Here is a 14167-nt window from a genome sequence, read left to right as displayed (position 1 = left end):
GTATATATATGTATATATATATATATGTATATATATATATGTATATGTATATGTATATGTATATATATATGTATATGTATATATATATATATATGTATGTATATATATGTGTATATGTATATATAGATATATATCTATAGATATGTAACGAGGTTTATTAAAAGATCGTTTAAAACGATGAACAAAAAATCGGATAGGAAGGAAAAGCACATGGAGCAGTATACAAGGTAATAAACACAAGAGAAAAACACGACAAGTACTTACTTTTTTTAAGAACTTTCCGGATACGTCGGTATTGATAGAGAGAGAGAGAGATATATATATATATATATTATATATATATATATATATTGAGAGATAGATATAGATATAGATATAGAGATATAGAGAGAGAGAGAGAGAGAGAGAAATATATAGAGAGAGAGAAATATAGAGATAGGTAGATAGATAGATATAGAAATGTAAAACATTCTTTTTGAAGATTTGAAGTTATCTTAATTTTTTGGCTTTACATTTAGTTAGATATTTAGAGATTTTGTTCCAGATATAGAGAGAGATCAAAAGATTATTAACTATATTTTGAGATATTGATATCTATCTATCCGATATGTCTTTCTAATTTTAAATATTGAGGTAAAATAGGAACTCTACACAAACCACTTCATTACAAATGTTGGAAAATTACTATGTACTAAAATATCTGTGTGCTAATTAGATTAATAATTTTTTGTTTCACATAGGGGAAAAATCACTCAGCCAACAACCAGAAGACAGTCCACCCCAAGCAAAACATGATTGGGAAATAAGCCCAAGTCCCATTGAGGATGTGGAGGAAGGAGAGGTGGGCGACATGGGCACCCCACCAGGTGAGTGTCTGACACACCAGCTTACGGTAATCTATGCATGGCTGCCTTTTATTTTATGTAATTTTTTTACTCTATTTTAGGTGATCTGGTTGTGCTTGAGTCAAGCAACAGCGCCACCCCCGAGGATGTTCATGAAGTATGCGACATGGGCACCCCACCAGGTCAGTGTTTGAGACACCAGCTTTATGGTAAGGTAAACTTATGTGTGCATATTTCTAAACATATTTTTTTTTTCATTCCACTTTAGGTCCAAGTGACTATTTCACCACAGACAGTGCCCAACGGCTAATTGCTCAAATAATGGCCTGGAATGGGGAGATCGATCAAATGCGGAATCGGCTGGATCGTATGCAGCAGGAAATGAAGGACATGATTGATGTTTTGGGTCGAATCTAAATGCCCTTTTTTAAACCCCAAAACATCAATCATGTCCTTTATTTCCTGTTTTGCTGACCCCATTCTGGGCCTTCTCTTTTTTTTTTTGGCAGAACATAAATGGCTGTTTAACCTAATGTAAAAAAGGAGGGCTGTTTCTCGTAAATACCTCAAAAATCCACAAAAAAATAAAACTTGATTTTCAAAAAAACACAAAAAAAAAAAAAAAAAAACTTGATTTTAAAAAACCAAAAAAATTAAAAAACTTGATTTTAAAAAACCAAAAAAATTAAAAAACTTGATTTTAAAAAACCAAAAAAATTAAAAAACTTGATTTTAAAAAACCAAAAAAATTAAAAAACTTGATTTTAAAAAACCAAAAAAATTAAAAAACTTGATATTAAAAAACCAAAAAAATTAAAAAACTTGATTTTAAAAAACCAAAAAAAAATAATATACAAACTTTATTACAAAAAAATAATAAAAACAAAAATAACTTGATAAAAAAAAAAACATAAACAAAAAAATTGCTTTAAAAAAAAAAAAACAAAACAAAACTTGATTTTCCCAAAACAAAAAAATAAGCCTGTTTGTGAAAATCAAAAAGCCAAAAATATTTTTTTGTGGATTAGGTATAAATATTTAGATATAATTATATTTTGCTACATTATTAAGATATCATTCTATTTTTGTCTATGAACATTTTATACTAAATGCAGAACTGAATGCATAACAACCATTAATAAAAACATCTCCTTATAGGAATTAAATAAATGTGTGGTTTGTTATTTCAAGGCTCAGTATCATTTTAGTTATAATTGTAAAAAAGTTGTTTACAGTGGCAATGGAGCTTATTTAGACATTTAAAATTACAATACAGTTGGCACTACAACTGCTCGACCATAACCTAGGAGACAGCCCAAAAGAAAGGCAAGCAATAAATATAATGCAAGATTTCATCAATAATTTTTTTATTGTCAAAAATTATATATCCTGGCCCATTGCAATGGCCCCCCTACCCATAAAATAATTAACATATTGCTGTCTAACTTGACGGGCACTTTGGGGGGCCAAGCCAGTACGGACAGTATCCAGGCCTGTAAGGTTGGCTTCTATTTGTCCGGCCTCAGGCCCAACTGTGCCTATATAATTTGTAGAATGCTTATTTAAAAAGTTGTGCAGAATGCAGCACGATAAAATGATAAAATTAAGTTTGTATTCCGCCAAATTAATGGCTGTTTGAAACAGGCGGAACCGGCTGGCCAGAATTCCAAACGCATTCTCAACCACTCTTCTAGCTCTGGCCAGCCGGTAATTAAAAACCCTCCTCTCCGGGGTGAGGGTTCTTTGGGGGAATGGCCTCATGAGGTGCTTGCTGAGAGCGAAGGCTTCATCGGCAATGAAGACAAAGGGGAGTCCTTCCACGTTATCCTCATCAGGTGGCAATCCCAGGCCACCACTCTGGAGACGCTGGCAGAACTCCGTCTGGGCAAATACTCCTCCATCCGACATCCGGCCATTCTTCCCCACGTCCACATATAAAAAATCATAGTGTGCCGACACCACCGCCATTAAAACAATACTGTGGAACCCCTTATAATTAAAATAATATGACCCCGAATGGGGTGGTGGCACAATGTGGACATGTTTCCCATCTATAGCCCCTCCACAATTGGGAAAGTCCCAACGGCTGGCAAAATGGGATGCCACAGTCTGTCATTCCTGTGGCGTTGAAGGAAACTGGGAAATCAAACAAGAAAACCAAAATCAATTAATTTGGAAGCTAACATTGCAAGAAAATTAGACAATTAAAAACATTATTCCCCAGCATCAGTATAACATTCAATAATTTAATTGTTCTGGAATAACTAATATGGAAAGGCACACTTATCAGATTGCTCACCCCCTCTGATGGAACATTGATTACATTTTAGGGGGTTGTGAAATCCCTAAAAAAATTACTTTTAGGACACGCAGGAATTTAGGGACTAAAAAGGCTACAAGACTGCAGTTGTCGCATTCTGCAGGTGCAGTTGCTAACCAGCTTACAGTAAATGAGGTAATGTAAAAAGGCATTCATGTTGCAAGGAGTACACAATCACATGCAAGGGCAATTAATGAAAACACTTTGAGGCTTGCATATGATTTGATGATGGAAATCAGCAGAGCTTCTGCTCATTTACTAAAGCACTGGAACAAATGCACTTGTAGAGTGCACATGCATTTTGCAAAGTGCAACATATATTTGCTTTAGACAAATCAACACCACAGAACATTCCAGCAAATTTTAACGAGGGTGGGGGTGGGGGGGTTGTGAAATCTAGATAATTGCTCATTAGCAGCACACTATTTGGAGTGAGTTTAGGTGGGGGGGGTGGGGGGGTTGTGAAATCTAGATAATTGCTCATTAGCAGCACACTATTTGGAGTGAGTTTAGGTGGGGGGGGGGGGTGGGGGGGTTGTGAAATCTAGATAATTGCTCATTAGCAGCACACTATTTGGAGTGAGTTTAGGTGGGGGGGGGGTGGGGGGGTTGTGAAATCTAGATAATTGCTCATTAGCAGCACACTATTTGGAGTGAGTTTAGGTGGGGGGGGGGTGGGGGGGTTGTGAAATCTAGATAATTGCTCATTAGCAGCACACTAAATACACTCAAACAAAATACATTCCAAATGAGTAGACTAGGTGGATATGTTCCCATCACTTCATGCTGGGAAGGTTATTGAAGGAAAATATACATGCATGACAAAAAATAACAGTAAAAAATTCCAGCATGTGTGAGGATAAAAAGGGGACATTCACACTATATTGCAATGATGGTAAGTAGTGTTTGAAGCAAGAAATACATCACATTATCAAAGATTACATAAAAGAACATGTGATGCTAATAAAAGAAAAATATCTTACCTTAATATAGTCCTTCTGCAGGACCTGTATGATGGCAGAACAGGTCTCTGGGATAATGATCCCCAGAGCCTGGGGGGAGATGCCTGTCGAGAACTTAAGGTCCTGCAGGCTTCTCCCTGTGGCCAAATACCGCAAGGTAGCGACCAGCCTCTGCTCCGGAGTGATGGCTTGCCTCATGCAGGTATCCTGCCTGCTGATATAGGGGGTCAGCAAAGCCAACAAACGGTCAAAAACGGGGTCCGTCATCTGGAGAAAGTTCCTGAAATCCTCAGGATTATTCTCACGGATCTCACGGAGCAAAGGCATGTGACAGAACTGGTCACGCTGAAGCAACCAATTCTTGGTCCATGAACTCCTCCTCGCCCTGTTCATGGACTGGTCTTGGGCTGAAGAATAAACTACAGCACCAAGCACATACAATGCACGAGCTCTACGACGAGTACGTACAGGTAACATGGCTTCAAAACGGTCGGCTGGTCAGAACGCACTAAACAGAACGCACTGAAGAACAGCAAGGCCTGTGAAGAACGACCTGAAAATCAGGAACGAGCGGCCAATAAAACAAAGATTTCTCAATGCCAACTGACCAAACGCACTGAAAAGCAGATACAAACCTCACAAGCACAGACTGAACAACAGTTAAAACGAACTGAAAAATACGAGTCTCACAAGCGCGAATCGTCTCTCACCAAACTTCTACTAACACGAGATAAACACGAGATTAGCAGAAGGAGCCCAAAGGGTGTCGTACGGGCTATTGAACTTCCGTTTTATAGTCTCGTCGGACTTGGTGTACGTCACCGCGTACTAGGCTGTCGTACTTTTGTGTGGTCGTGTGTGTGCAAGTCCGTTCGTAAGAAAGTCTGCCGCAAGTCCGCCGAAGGTACGTCGGAAGTCTGTCGGACAGGCTGTCGGACTTTTGTAGACGAAAAGTCCGACCGTGTGTACGCGGCATAAGAACTGCATTGCAAAGCAGGGGGAGCTCTTGAGCATCTATACTGTATTGTATCATTCCTTAGTACTAGATGGTGTGTTTGTGTGGTTGGGCTGGAAGTGGGAAAGTTCCCAGTGTCAAGGGAAGCATGAGCATCAGTCCCACTTGGAGACGCACCTGCCTACATCATACTGGTAATGTCTGAGTGATATTCTTTTATATGCATTTGGTTTATTATTTTTCCGAATTTGTGCACCAGGATTGTTATTAGAATCGCTGTCTTGAACCTGCCTTCAGTAAACTCAAAGTCTGGTTAATGTATAAATTGGCGTGAAGTTTGTTCATTCTCTAAACAAGTGGAACAACGGATACCCAGGTAATAGAGGTACAATATATGGTTATTCTTTCTTATTGGGTTTGAAACTAGCCCTGTTACACAGCTGTGTCAAGTGGGATGAGCCAATTCATTGGAGGTGGCAAAGCAGAGCACAGGCCCGATTAATTACCAGCAGCTCCTTAGGGGGTAAGTGCTATATATATACAGCCCTCAAAAAACCCACTCGCCTGCTTGCATTTTGCAAATGGATTTTGAGGGCTGGCAAACTATATGGCTGCCTGGGAGCGGGGGCGACCACCACCGGCAGCCTGGGTGGAATGGGAGTCCTTCTCCCAGCGATCGCGAACGGGAAGAGAGAGAGCTGCCCAGGTGATCAGAGTGCAGCGCAGGGAACACAGCGATAACAGTTTTCATTTAAATTGCTGTGTTCCCCACCACTCGCTGTCAGATACAGCCCCTCCTCCTGGTCCCGGGACTTTGATAGACAGATCACCCGTCCAATCCCGGTGACAAGTGATCTGTCAATCAAAGTTCCCCGGCCAGGGGGTGGGGCTGTATATGACGTTGAGTGGCGGGAACACGGCAATTGAAATGAAAACTGTTATCGCTGTGTTCCCTGTGCTGGGTGGCTCTCCTGTTCCTCTCCTCCCCTGCACAGGTAGGCTGCATAGTGGAAACAGGCTGAATGGTGGGCACAAGGCTGCATGGTGGGCAGAAGGCTGCATGGTGGGCACAAGGCTGCATGGTGGGGACAAGGCTGCATGGTGGGCACACAACAGCATGATGGGCACAAGGCTGCATTGGTGGGCACAAGGCTGTAATGGTGGACACACAGCTGCATATTGGACACACGGCTGCATGGTGGGCACAAGGCTGCATCGGTGGACACAAGGCTGCATGGTGAGCACAAGGCTTAATTGGTGGACACAAGGCTGCATTGGTGGGCACACAACTCCATTGGTGGACACAAGGCTGCATTGGTGGACACAAGGCTGCATTGGTGGGCACACAACTCCATTGGTGGACACAAGGCTGCATTGGTGGACACAAGGCTGCATTGGTGGACACAAGGCTGCACTGGTGGACACAAGGCTGCATTGGTGGACACAAGGCTGCATTGGTGGGCACATGGCTAAATGGTGGACACACGGCTAAATGGTGGACACACGGCTGCATTGGTGGACACAAGGCTGCATTGGTGGACACAAGGCTGCATAGTGGGCACATGGCTGCATTGGTGGGCACAGGCAGCCTGCATTGGTGGGCATGGATAAAGTTGTTGTTGTCAATATTTATTTTTATAACTTACTTCTGCATAAAACATTTAAGCGCCATTTCATGAGAATTTGAGAATTTATGAGGGCGTGTTTAGTGGCGGAATTAGGGGCGGGGCGGGGCGGGGAGGGCTGGGGCAACTGGTGGAGAGTAACCCTTGAGCCCTGGATAGTAGCTCAGGACTTGAAATTTTGAGCCCTGATGAGCCCTATATATATATATACACACACACAGGTATATATACACTATCACTATATTACCAAATGTATTGGGATGCCTGCCTTTACACACACACACATGAACTTTAATGGCATCCCAGTCTTAGTCCATAGGGTTCACTATTGAGTTGGCCCACCCTTTGCAGCTGTAACAGCTTGAACCTTTCTTGGAAGGCTGTCCACAAGGTTTAGGAGTGTGTCTATTTGAATGTTTGACCATTCTTCCAGAAGTGCATTTGTAAGGTCAGGAACTGATGTGGACAAGAAGGTCTGGCTCACAGTTACCGGTGAGACTATGAGCATTCTATCAGGATGAGGTCAGGACTCTGGGCAGGCCAGTCAAGTTCCTCCACCCCAAACTCATTCATCCTTGTCTTTATGGACCTTGCTTTGTGCACTGGTCCAAATCATTTGGTGGAGGGGAATTATGGTGTGGGGTTGTTTTTCAGGGGTTGGGCTTGGCCCCTTAGTTCCAGTGAAGAGAACTCTTAAAGCGTCAGCATACCAAGACATTTTGGACAATTTCATGTTCCCAACTTTGTGGGAACAGTTTGGGGATGGCCCCTTTCTGTTCCAGCATGACTGCGCACCAGTCCCAAAAGCATGGTCCATAAAGACATGGATGAGTGGAGGAACTTGACTGGCCTGCACAGAGTCTTTACCTCAAGCCGATAGAACACCTTTGGGATGAATTAAAGCGGAGACTGTAAGCCAGGCCTTTTATTTCCACATCAGTGCCTAACTTCACAAATGTGCTTCTAGAAGAATGGTCAAATTTTCCCATAGACCCGCTTCTAAACCTTGTGGACAGCCTTCCCATAAGAGTTGAAGCTGTTATAGCTGCAAAGGGTGAGCCAACTCAATATTGAATCCTACAGACTATTGCCGTGTACACACGATCGGACATTCCGACAAAAAAATCCATGGATTTTTTCCGACGGATGTTGGCTCAAACTTGTCTTGCATACACACGGTCACACAAATCTTGTCGGAAATTTTGAACCTCAAGAACACAGTGACATACAACACGTACGACGAGCCGAGAAAAATTAAGTTCAATATCCAGTGCAGCTCTTCTGCTTGATTCCGAGCATGCGTGGAACTTTGTGTGTCGGAATTGTGTACACACGATCGGAATTTGTGACAATGGATTTTGTTGTCAGAAAATTTGAGATCCAGATCTCAAATTTTGTGTGACAGAAATTCCGATGGAAAATGTCTGATGGAGCCTACACAAGGTCAGAATTTCCAACAACAGCCTCCCATCGAACATTTTCCATCGGAAAATCTGACCGTGTGTACGGGGTATTCGTTTTTTGCCACACATAGCGTTTTGCTTTTAGGCCAAAAAGTTGAATTTTGGTCTCATTTGACCAGAGCACCTTCTTCCACGTGTTTGCTGTGTCCCCCACATGGCTTCTCACAAACTGCAAACTGGACTTTTTATTACTTTCTTTCAACAATAGCTTTCTTCTTGCCACTCTTCCATAAAGGCCAGATTTGTGGAGTGCATGACTAATAGTTGTCCTGTGGATCGATTATTACACCTGAGCTGTGGATCTCTGCAGCTTCTCCAGAGTTACCATGGGCCTCTTTGCTGCTTCTCTGTTTAATGCTCTCCTTGCCCAGCCTTTCAGTTTAGGTGGACAGCCATGTCTTGGTAGGTATGCAGTTGTGTCATACTCTTTCTATTTTTGGATGATGGATTGAACAGTGCTCAGTGAGATGTTCAAAGCTTGGGATATTTTTTTTATAACCGAACCCTGCTTTAAACGTCTCCACAACTTTATCCCTGACCTGGTGTGTTTCTTGGCCCTTATGATGCTGTTTGTTCACTAAGGTTCTCTAACAAACCTCTGAGGGCTTCACAGAACAGCTGTATTTATGCTGAAAATAAAGTACACACAGATGGACTCTGTTTACCAATTAGGTGACTTTTGAAGGCAATTGGTTCCACTAGATTTTATAGTTAGGGGTATCAGTGTAAAGGGGGCTGAATACAAATGCACACCACCCTTTTTATAAATATATTTGTGAAAAAAATTTGGAAAATCATTTATCATTTTCCTTCCACTTCACAATTATGTGCCACTTTGTGTTGGTCTATCACATAAAATCCCAATAAACACATTTACGTTTTTGGTTGTAATATGACAAAATGTGGAAAACTTCAAGGGGTATGAATACTTTTTCAAGGCACTGTATATACAATCCTATATACACAATCCTATACCCATAGCTAATCCAGAGGAAGGCAAAACAAACCCCAATAAAATATGATCCAACTTGCTCCAGCAGGGGAAAAAATCCTTTCTGATCCCCTGAGAGGCAATCGGATATTCACTGAATCAACTTTACCTATAAATATTTGTATCCAGTTATATTACATATAGAAAAATAATCCATGCCTTTCTTAAAAAAATCTACTGAGCTGGCCAGAACCAGCTCTTGAGGGAGTCTATTCCACATTTTCACAGCTCTTACTGTGAAGAAGCCTTTCCATATTTGGAGATGAAATCCCTTTTCCTCCAGACACAAAAAGTGCCCCCTTGTCCTCTGTGATGACCTTAAAGTGAATAACGCACCACCAAGTTCACTATCTGGACCACTTATGTATTTATACATACTGATCTTATTCCTACCCACCCCCATAATCATCTCTGCTCAAGAGAGAATAAAAACAGTTCAGCTTATCAGTTTGGTTGCTCTTTTCTGCACTTTGTTCAGTTCCCCGATATCCTTTTTATGAACTGGTGCCCAAAACTGAACTGCATATTCCAGTTCCAGTTCATTCCATACCTCTCTTAATACAAGAAAGGATTTTGCTTGCTTTGGAAACCGCCGCTTGACATTGCATGCTATTATTAAGATCTACCAAAACACCCAGATCCTTCTCCACCATTGACTCCCCCAGCTGTTCTCCTCCTAGTATGTGTTATACATGCGTGTTTTTAGCCCCCAGTTGCATAACTTTACATTTATAAACATTAAACCTAATTTGCCACACGGTTGCCCAATTAAACAGAGCATTGTTGGCAAGTTGGAGACATTCTGTAATGATGTTATTCCACTGCATAGCTTGGTGTCATCAGCAAACACTGACATGGTACTTTTAATCCCAGACCCTATATCATTTATAAATATATTAAAAAGTAAGGGTCCCAACCAGGGGTGTTGCTAAGTGGCAAAAAGACCAGGGGCTTCAGCCCGAAGTCCAAAAACCGGGTGTGGGGGGGGTGGCGCGGCTTTTTTTTGGGGCTGGGTGGTGGGGTTGTGTGACTTACCAGTGCCCATCAATGCTGACCAGTAAGCACACCTGCCTGACACTGACCATTACACTGACCTGTCTGACCTACATACACTGACCTACATACACTGACCTGCCTGACCTACGTGCACTGACCACTGACCTGCCTGACCTACATGCACTGACCACTGACCTGCCTGACCTACATGCACTGACCACTGACCTTCCTGAAGTACATGCACTGACCACTGACCTGCCTGACCTACATACACTGACCAGTGACCTGCCTGACCTACATACACTGACCAGTGACCTGCCTGACCTACATACACTGACCACTGACCTGCCTGACCTACATACACTGACCTGCCTGACCTACATGCACTGATCACTAACCTTCCTGACCTACATGCATTGACCACTGACCTGGCATTGGCGCTGCAGGCTCCAGAAGGCGGGACCTGCGGCACTCCTCGGCTACTTTCGGCCGCACTTGGCCACTTTCGGCTGCACTCACAATCAGATCGGTCCCAGCGGCCGGCGCTCGGGGCTAACAATAGAATGCAGCATTCCATTGACTCTGGGCTTTTCGGGGTCACATTTGGGGCTTCAGCCCCCCCAGCCACCCCCTCCCTATGCCCCTGGTCCCAACACTGAACCTTGGGGTACTCCACTGATAACATTAGACCATTCAGAGTATGAATCATTAACCACTACTCTCTGAATTTGGTCTATTTACAAGCCTGTAGACTTTACCTTACATATTAGCCAGGTGTGGGGAACTGTGTCAATAGTTTGGCAAAATCTAAATATACAGTCAGGTCCATAAATATTGGGACATCGACACAATTCTAATCTTTTTGGCTCTATACACTACCACAATGGATTTGAAATGAAACAAACAAAATGTGCTTTAACTGCAGACTTTCAGCTTTAATTTGAAGGTATTGACATCCAAATCAGGTGAATGGTGTAGGAATTACAACAGTTTGTATATGTGTCTCCCACTTTTTTAAGAGACCAAAAGTAATGGGACAATTGGCTGCTCAGCTGTTCCATGGCCAGGTGTGTGTTATTCCCTCATTATCCCATTTACAAGGAGCAGATAAAAGGTCCAGAGTTCATTTCAAGTGTGCTATTTGCATTTGGAATCTGTTGCTGTCAACTCTCAATATGAGATCCAAAGAGCTGTCACTATCAGTGAAGCAAGCCATCATTAGGCTGAAAAAACAAAACAAACCCATCAGAGAGATAGCAAAAACATTAGGTGTGGCCAAGTCAACTGTTTGGAACATCCTTAAAAAGAAAGAATGCACCGGTGGGCTCAGCAACATCAAAAGACCCGGAAGACCACAGGGAGAGGTGACAAGATCGGAGTTGCGTAGGAGTAGCGATGGAGGAATAACAGGAAAGGATACATGGACTATATTGATAGCGCCTGTACCAGAAATCTACAACCCCCTAATGCTTCTTTATCACAATTTGAAGGTGAGAGTTCTGTGAGACCATATATAGGAGACACCATCAGGAGCGTCACACATCACATTATATTGAACACCAGCCAGTTATTGATCAGAAGATCAGAGAGTCCCCATCAACCCTATTCTTTACCTAAAAGACTCTTGCTGTATCTCTATTTTTATTTGTATTTATTTCTCCAGTGGACCTTATTTATTTATTTTTATTTTTATTTTTATTTATTTCTCCAGTGGACTTTATCACATTGAAAACCTTTTCACTGAGTTTTAGCACTAGTGTGCATTATTTATTCAGTTTATTTTTTATTGTGGTTTTGTGACACTATTCTTATACTGCACGATTTGCACATATTATCACCAATTAGGTGCTAGTGGCTGGAGCAATAAACTGCAGTGCAGAGACAATTGGTCCTTGCAGTGTAAGCCGTATATGCCACTACCACCATTATCAATGGTTTATTTATTTCTATACATTTTTTATTATTTCTAGATACATATTATGCTCACTTTGATGCACTTTATTCTATCTATACCATTACCAATTAGGTGCTAGTGGCAGCAGAAACAAACTGTAGTGTAGAGACAATTGGTCCTTGCAGTAAAGGCTGTATATGCCACTAACACCATCAATAATTACTAATTTATTTTCGATACACTTTTCATCATTATAGATATATATTGTGTTCACTTTGATGCACTTAATCATACTTATTCTATATTTCTTCCACTCACAAGAATATTGCACAAAATTCTAATACATTATTTACTCTACTAAGTGTTGGTGTGAACGTCCTAATTTTGCTGCAATATAATTATTTCTATATGTGATTTCTACACTTTCACTATACACTATTTTTGAGATTTCTCACCCATTTTTCATTTCTACCATCTGACAAGCGCGAAGGACACTTTTTATCGATAACTAAGCAAATAACCCTTTAAACTGGCGCCATCTACCGAGAAGTAGGAAACGTTTCCAATGTTTACGATAGAAACTGATTTTTGTATAAACGTTTGTAACACACAGTGGAGTTGATTTACTAAAATTGGAGATTGCAAAATCTGGTGCAGCTGTGCATGGTAGCCAATCAGCTAACTTCAGCTTGTTCAATTAAGCTTTGACATAAAAAAAATGGAAGCTGATTGTTTTCTATGCAGAGCTCCACCAGATTTTACACTCTCCAGTTTTAGTAAATAAACCCCACTGTCACCACAGACAGGTATATCCAGAGATTTACTCTACACTAGCACTCTTCAAGAAACAGTTATTTTTTATGTTTGCGTTCCTGTGCATTAGAGACAGTTTTAACACTTTTCAAAATATGGTTTAATAATGAAAAGGTCAAAATGGTGGAAATAAAATATTTACAGAAAAAGATATTACAAAGAAACAAAAAGACAACAATGCAACAGCAAAACAAAAATGTGAAAATGAAAGTACTTGCAAGTCCTGGTTTGCAGAGTCTAATGAAAAAGCAAAATGGTACAGTGGCTCTCTCAAGACCTCTTAGGTGTTCCTTGGTTTGGTGTTAAAGTGGTAGTAAACCACTAGAAAAATAAAAAGTATTTGGCCCCCTGCAGGTTTAATTACTTAAGGACCACCCAACGCAGATATACTGTGGCAGGGCGGCCCTCCTGTGTGAAACACTTACCTGTACGTGATTTCATGCACGGGGTCTGGCGCGCCACTGGTGACCTGCTCCCGCTGTGATTGGACAGAGTGGGAGCCAATCAGTGACTGCTGACAGGAGAGGCAGGTGGTCTGCTTATGTAAAGGCCGATCGCCATTCTGTCAGAGAGGAAGATGGAGATCTTGTGTTTCTGCTAAGCAGAAACATGGATCTCTGTTTTCCTCCAGTTAAGCCATCCCCCGCACAGTTAGAGAGCACTCCCTAGGAGCACACTAACCAATGTCGTAGTCCCGCTAACAATCGCTGATCCCCAGCATTACTAGTAAGATAAAAAATTACATAAATCTGTCCCATAGTTTGTAGACACTATAACTTTTGCGCAAACCGATCAATATACGCTTATTGGGATTTTTTTACCAAAAATATGTAGCAGTATACATATTGGCCTAAATTGATAAATAAATTAGATTTTTTTATTGGGTATGTTTTATAGCAGAAAGTAAAACATTTTGTTTTTTTTTCAAAATTGTTGAGTTTTTTTGTTTATAGCACAAAAAATAAAAATCGCAAAGGTGATCATATACCACCAAAAGAAAGCTCTATTTGTGGGTAGAAAAATAGGACGTAAATTGTGTTTGGGTACAGCATCGCATGATTGTCAGTTAAAATAGTGCAGTGCTGTATCATAAAAAATGGCGTGGTCAAGAAGGGGGTAAACCTTGCGGGGCTGAAGTGGTTAAGTCATAATGTACTAGTATGCACCGCATACTAGCACGTTATGTCAGACTTACCTGGACACGGGACCCTCCAGCGCAGCGCTGTCACAGCTCCCCAACGCTTCTATCCTCATCCGGTCTTCCTTCTGGGTTTGCAGACACCGGCTCTGTGAATGACCGGGG

Source organism: Aquarana catesbeiana, linkage group LG06, assembly GCF_042186555.1.
Source record: "Aquarana catesbeiana isolate 2022-GZ linkage group LG06, ASM4218655v1, whole genome shotgun sequence".
In the NCBI taxonomy this organism is placed as follows: Eukaryota; Metazoa; Chordata; class Amphibia; order Anura; family Ranidae; genus Aquarana; species Aquarana catesbeiana.
This window is presented reverse-complemented; position numbering follows the sequence as displayed.